This window comes from Bufo gargarizans, chromosome 11, assembly GCF_014858855.1.
Source record: "Bufo gargarizans isolate SCDJY-AF-19 chromosome 11, ASM1485885v1, whole genome shotgun sequence".
NCBI lineage: Eukaryota > Metazoa > Chordata > Amphibia > Anura > Bufonidae > Bufo > Bufo gargarizans.
In genome coordinates this window covers 4,738,191-4,745,819 of record NC_058090.1, presented here as the reverse complement: position 1 = coordinate 4,745,819, position 7,629 = coordinate 4,738,191, and the positions used below count along the sequence as shown (strand labels likewise).

The window sequence follows — 7,629 nt, the reverse complement described above, 5'->3', positions numbered from 1 at the left end:
CATACAGATATATACAGCCACCACTAGAGGGAGCTCAGGAGATTACTACATACAGATATATACAGCCACCACTAGAGGGAGCTCAGGAGATTACTACATACAGATATATACAGCCACCACTAGAGGGAGCTCAGGAGATTACTAGCATACAGATATATACAGCTACCACTAGAGGGAGCTCAGGAGATTACTAGCATACAGATATATACAGCCTACCACTAGAGGGAGCTCAGGAGATTAACACATACAGATATATACAGCCACCACTAGAGGGAGCTATACAGCCACCACTAGAGGGAGCTCAGGAGATTACTACATACAGATATATACAGCCACCACTAGAGGGAGCTCAGGAGATTACTAGCATACAGATATATACAGCCACCACTAGAGGGAGCTCAGGAGATTACTAGCATACAGATATATACAGCCACCACTAGAGGGAGCTCAGGAGATTACTAGCATACAGATATATACAGCCACCACTAGGGGGAGCTCAGGAGTTTAATGCATACAGATATATACAGCCACCACTAGGGGGAGCTCAGGAGATTACTAGCATACAGATATATACAGCCACCACTAGAGGGAGCTCAGGAGATTACTGCATACAGATATATACAGCCACCACTAGAGGGAGCTCAGGAGATTACTACATACAGATATATACAGCCACCACTAGAGGGAGCTCAGGAGATTACAGCATACAGATATATACAGCCACCACTAGAGGGAGCTCAGGAGATTAATGCATACAGATATATACAGCCACCACTAGAGGGAGCTCAGGAGATTACTGCATACAGATATATACAGCCACCACTAGAGGAAGCTCAGGAGATTACTGCATACAGATATATACAGCCACCACTAGAGGGAGCTCAGGAGATTACTGCATACAGATATATACAGCCACCACTAGAGGGAGCTCAGGAGATTGATATATACAGCCACCACTAGAGGGAGCTCAGGAGATTACTACATACAGATATATACAGCCACCACTAGAGGGAGCTCAGGAGATTACTACATACTGATATATACAGCCACCACTAGAGGGAGCTCAGGAGATTACTGCATACAGATATATACAGCCACCACTAGAGGGAGCTCGGAGATTACTACATACAGATATATACAGCCACCACTAGAGGGAGCTCAGGAGATTACTACATACAGATATATACAGCCACCACTAGAGGGAGCTCAGGAGATTACAGCATACAGATATACAGCCACCACTAGAGGGAGCTCAGGAGATTACTGCATACAGATATATACAGCCACCACTAGAGGGAGCTCAGGAGATTACTACATACAGATATATACAGCCACCACTAGAGGGAGCTCAGGAGATTACTAGCATACAGATATATACAGCCACCACTAGAGGGAGCTCAGGAGATTACTCATACAGATATATACAGCCACCACTAGAGGGAGCTCAGGAGATTACTACATACAGATATATACAGCCACCACTAGAGGGAGCTCAGGAGATTACTAGCATACAGATATATACAGCCACCACTAGAGGGAGCTCAGGAGATTACTACATACAGATATATACAGCCACCACTAGAGGGAGCTCAGGAGATTACTACATACAGATATATACAGCCACCACTAGAGGGAGCTCAGGAGATTACTACATACAGATATATACAGCCACCACTAGAGGGAGCTCAGGAGATTACTACATACAGATATATACAGCCACCACTAGAGGGAGCTCAGGAGATTACTAGCATACAGATATATACAGCCACCACTAGAGGGAGCTCAGGAGATTACTACATACAGATATATACAGCCACCACTAGAGGGAGCTCAGGAGATTACTGCATACAGATATATACAACCACCCCCAGAGGGAGCTCAGGAGATTACTACATACAGATATATACAGCCACCCCCAGAGGGAGCTCAGGAGATTACTACATACAGATATATACAGCCACCACTAGAGGGAGCTCAGGAGATTACTACATACAGATATATACAGCCACCACTAGAGGGAGCTCAGGAGATTACTACATACAGATATATACAGCCACCACTAGAGGGAGCTCAGGAGATTACTGCATACAGATATATACAGCCACCACTAGAGGGAGCTCAGGAGTTTAATGCATACAGGTATATACAGCCACCACTAGGGGGAGCTCAGGAGATTACTGCATACAGGTATATACAGCCACCACTAGAGGGAGCTCAGGAGTTTAATGCATACAGGTTTACAGTTGGGTTGAGTGGAGCGTACAGAACATTGGACCTGAAGGAGAAGGTTTTACAAGATTCACTCTGAAGCTCTGGAGGATCCGTCCAGTCCTGCATTATGGACACTGTGGAAAACCTCGTCATTGTCTCAAGTCATCCTGGGATATTTTCAAAAAACCCGTTTTGTGCCACCAAGGGGCAATTCTGCTCTCAGACGAAGACCATGGTAATCTAACCACAAACCCCTGAAAAGACACTGGTTGCTATGGACAAACTGCCTAGCAACAAGCCTGTCCGTAATTAAAGGATTGTCACTGTGCTGAACGGCAGTATGGCGCCACTCACGCCTTGTCACTTCCCATCGCAGCCGGCATTATTAGTGTCTATTCACACGTCCGCAAATTGCAGATCCGCAAAACACGGACACTGGCCATGTGCGTTACGCATTTTGCGGACCTCACATGGCTGCACTATGATAGAAATGCCTCTTCTTGTCGGTGGCTGTGGACAAGAATAGGACATGTTCTATTTTTTTGCGGGGCCGCAGAACGGATTGGGGATACGGACAGCACACGGTCCCATTGAAAATGAATTCAATGTATGTAGTAAATGTGCTGTAAGACGTGTATCTGAATAAACCGTGGATGTTTTATTCTGGACCCGCTGAGGTTACTGTCCCTTTAAGACTAATTTCCATACAGCACGGTGATGGATGGCGGGACATGCATTACATAAGGGGGCAAACCAACAGGTCAGAGGTCACATACTTTGGGTTCACTCACATAATACATGGGTCGTCGAGCCATTCTCTGGGTAGGCGCTGCCACATGTCACTGCGTCTCTGGTACCGCAAACAATACATGCGGTTTTTGCAGCGTTTTCTTTCAGCAGAGGGAGAGCGCACAGCGGGGTAATCACCGTCATGTAACTCAGCACGGCTGCTACGTGAGGCAGCGCCTGCAGCCATGTACCTGCCCCGATACGAGGAGCCCGCATACACTGCAGCTCCCCACCGCGTGCGCGCGATCGGAGCAGCTCCCCACCGCGTGCGCGCGATCGGAGCAGCTCCCCACCGCGTGCGCGCGATCGGAGCAGCTCCCCACCGCGTGCGCGCGATCGGAGCAGCTCCCCACCGCGTGCGCGCGATCGGAGCAGCTCCCCACCGCGTGCGCGCGATCGGAGCAGCTCCCCACCGCGTGCGCGCGATCGGAGCAGCTCCCCACCGCGTGCGCGCGATCGGAGCAGCTCCCCACCGCGTGCGCGCGATCGGAGCAGCTCCCCACCGCGTGCGCGCGATCGGAGCAGCTCCCCACCGCGTGCGCGCGATCGGAGCAGCTCCCCACCGCGTGCGCGCGATCGGAGCAGCTCCCCACCGCGTGCGCGCGATCGGAGCAGCTCCCCACCGCGTGCACGGGATCGGAGCAGCTCCCCACCGCGTGCACGGGATCGGAGCAACTTTCTAAGGGTACTTTCACACCTGCGGCAGGACGGATCCGACAGGCTGTTCACCCTGTCGGATCCGTCCTTCCGCTATTTCGCCGCTCCATCCCCATTGACTATAATGGGGACGGGGCGGAGCTCTGGCGCAGCACGGCAGTTTGCGGTGAGAGGCCGCCGGACTAAAAAGTCGGACATGCAGGACTTTTAGTCCGGCGGCCTTTCGCCGTGCACTGCTGTGCTGCGCCGGAGCTCCGCCCCGTTCCCATTTAAGTCAATGGGGATAGAGCGGCGGTCCGGCGGCACAGCAAAATAGCGGAAGGACGGATCAGACAGGGTGAACAGCCTATCGTATCCGTCCTGCCGCAAGTGTGAAAGTAGCCTGACGTGTGCACAGGATCGGTGCAACTCCCTATTGTGTGCGCGTGATCGGAGCAACTTTCTAATGTATGCACATGATAAAAACTCCATAATGCACTGCATAAGGGTGCCCACTGCCCTTATACCCAAACATATTACAAAAAATAAAAAATGAGGGTCACATGCATTGAGCCCTGGCCTGTTAGGTTATGACCGCAGGCAGCAGGATTTCTGCAATTTCACCTGCAAAATCGGCAATGAATCCGTTCCATGCACTTATCGTCGATTTTGCAGCAGATCTGCAGGGAATTCCACTCTGTCTACCAGCCGCCATTTACACTCCTGATATGGAGGCACTGGAGACGCTCCCCATCAGCCCCACTGATCCCAGGGGAGGAAGCATCCACAGACCGGCTCACGGTGACGAGGAGGGGTTTTATTCATCTCTCTCCATGCCACTGCTTTTCTAGAGCTCTGTACAGCACATCTGCAGTTATGCAACCTCTGCCATCCAGGGATCTAGAAAAGCTGAGTGAAACATGGGGCGGCCATATTGGTAATGCTGCTGACAAACCTATGAAGACATCTGAGAATGAAACACAGCGAGATAATTCACAGACGTCTGCTGCCCCCTAGTGGTCTGTCCGTGGAAGAGCAAGAACCATGATTATACCCGAGAATCCGCATAGCCCGTCACTGTATGACTGATGTATGTCCGACCCCCGGGACCACCAACCTGCAGAACAAAGGGGTCTGATACTGCAGTGGAATCACCCATTAGGGAATTCAGAGTTAATTTTGGGTGTGGGGGGGGGGGTCTTCTGTACTAAAACCATATTGCACAGCAGCGCTAGAAAAAGGTGCAGTGAGAACCCAGAGCCGACCAAGGACCCATCCATACCATATTACTCAATGAACAAGAGCCGGGGCCCCCCTGTAGGCAGGACTTTATACAGGGGGGGGCGCTCCCCTGTAGGCAGGACTTTATACAGGGGGGGGGGGCGCTGCCCTGTAGGCAGGACTTTATACAGGGGGGTGCGCTCCCCTGTAGGCAGGACTTTATACAGGGGGGGGGGCGCACCCCAGTAGGCAGGACTTTATACAGGGGGGGGCGCTCCCCTGTAGGCAGGACTGTATACAGGGGGGGGGGGCTGCCCTGTAGGCAGGACTTATACGGGGGGGGGGGGGGGCGCTCCCCTGTAGGCAGGACTGTATACAGGGGGGGGGGGGGCTGCCCTGTAGGCAGGACTTTATACAGGGGGGGGGGGGGGCGCTCCCCTGTAGGCAGGACTTTATACAGGGGGGGGGCGCTCCCCTGTAGGCAGGACTTTATACAGGGGGGGGGCGCTCCCCTGTAGGCAGGACTTTATACAGGGGGGGGGGCGCTCCCCTGTAGGCAGGACTTTATACAGGGGGGGGGGGGCGCTCCCCTGTAGGCAGGACTTTATACAGGTGGGGGGGGGGCGCTGCCCTGTAGGCAGGACTTTATACAGGGGGGGGCGCTGCCCTGTAGGCAGGACTTTATACAGGGGGGGGGGGGGGGCGCTCCCCTGTAGGCAGGACTTTATACAGGGGGGGGGCGGTCCCCTGTAGGCAGGACTTTATACAGGGGGGGGTGGTCCCCTGTAGGCAGGACTTTATACAGGGGGGGGGGCGCTCCCCTGTAGGCAGGACTTTATAGAGGGGGGGGGGCGCTCCCCTGTAGGCAGGACTTTATACAGGGGGGGCGCTCCCCAGTAGGCAGGACTTTATACAGGGGGGGGCGCTGCCCTGTAGGCAGAACTTTATACAGGTGGGGGCGCTGCCCTGTAGGCAGGACTTTATACAGGTGGGGGGCGCTGCACTGTAGGCAGGACTTTATACAGGGGGGGGGGGCGCTGCCCTGTAGGCAGGACTTTATACAGGGGGGGCGCTCCCCTGTAGGCAGGACTTTATACAGGGGGGGGCGCTGCCCTGTAGGCAGAACTTTATACAGGGGGGGGCGCTGCCCTGTAGGCAGGACTTTATACAGGTGGGGGGCGCTGCACTGTAGGCAGGACTTTATACAGGGGGGGGGGCGCTGCCCTGTAGGCAGGACTTTATACAGGGGGGGGGCGCTCCCCTGTAGGCAGGACTTTATACAGGGGGGGGGGGCGCACCCCAGTAGGCAGGACTTTATACAGGGGGGGGGCGCTCCCCTGTAGGCAGGACTGTATACAGGGGGGGGGCTGCCCTGTAGGCAGGACTTATACGGGGGGGGGGGGCGCTCCCCTGTAGGCAGGACTGTATACAGGGGGGGGGGGCTGCCCTGTAGGCAGGACTTTATACAGGGGGGGGGGGGGGGGCGCTCCCCTGTAGGCAGGACTTTATACAGGGGGGGGGGCGCTGCCCTGTAGGCAGAACTTTATACAGGTGGGGGGCGCTGCCCTGTAGGCAGGACTTTGTACAGGTGGGGGGCGCTGCACTGTAGGCAGGACTTTATACAGGGGGGGGGGGGCGCTGCCCTGTAGGCAGGACTTTATACAGGGGGGGGGCGCTCCCCTGTAGGCAGGACTTTATACAGGGGGGGGGGCGCACCCCAGTAGGCAGGACTTTATACAGGGGGGGGGCGCTCCCCTGTAGGCAGGACTGTATACAGAGGGGGGGGGCTGCCCTGTAGGCAGGACTTATACGGAGGGGGGGGGGGGGGCTCCCCTGTAGGCAGGACTGTATACAGGGGGGGGGGGGCTGCCCTGTAGGCAGGACTTTATACAGGGGGGGGGCGCTCCCCTGTAGGCAGGACTTTATACAGGGGGGGGGCGCTCCCCTGTAGGCAGGACTTTATACTAGGGGGGGGGGCGCTCCCCTGTAGGCAGGACTTTATACAGGGGGGGGGGGGCGCTCCCCTGTAGGCAGGACTTTATACGGGGGGGGGGGGGGGGGGGGGGCGCTGCCCTGTAGGCAGGACTTTATACGGGGGGGGGGGGCACTGCCCTGTAGGCAGGACTTTATACGGGGGGGGCGCTGCCCTGTAGGCAGAACTTTATACAGGGGGGGGCGCTGCCCTGTAGGCAGAACTTTATACAGGTGGGGGGGGGGGGCGCTGCCCTGTAGGCAGGACTTTATACAGGGGGGGGCGCTGCCCTGTAGGCAGGACTTTATACAGGGGGGGGCGCTGCCCTGTAGGCAGGACTTTATACGGGGGGGGGGGGGCGCTGCCCTGTAGGCAGGACTTTATACGGGGGGGGGCGCTGCCCTGTAGGCAGGACTTTATACAGGGGGGGCGCTCCCCTGTAGGCAGGACTTTATACAGGGGGGGGGCGCTCCCCTGTAGGCAGGACTTTATACAGGGGGGGGGGGGGGCGCTCCCCTGTAGGCAGGACTTTATACAGGGGGGGGGGGGCGCTCCCCTGTAGGCAGGACTTTATACAGGGGGGGGGCGCTGCCCTGTAGGCAGAACTTTATACAGGTGGGGGGCGCTGCCCTGTAGGCAGGACTTTATACAGGGGGGGGGGGGGCGCTCCCCTGTAGGCAGGACTTTATACAGGGGGGGGGCGCTGCCCTGTAGGCAGGACTTTATACAGGGGGGGCGCTCCCCTGTAGGCAGGACTTTATACAGGGGGGGGGCGCTCCCCTGTAGGCAGGACTTTATAC

General features: G+C 55.9%; 1 protein-coding gene across 3 annotated transcripts in view; it reads right to left on the bottom strand.

Moving 5' to 3' along the window:
* The window catches only part of FANCM (FA complementation group M), a 92,488-nt gene that overhangs the window by 76,170 nt on the left and 8,689 nt on the right, over positions 1-7,629 (bottom strand). The gene's annotated exons all lie outside the window — the stretch shown is intronic.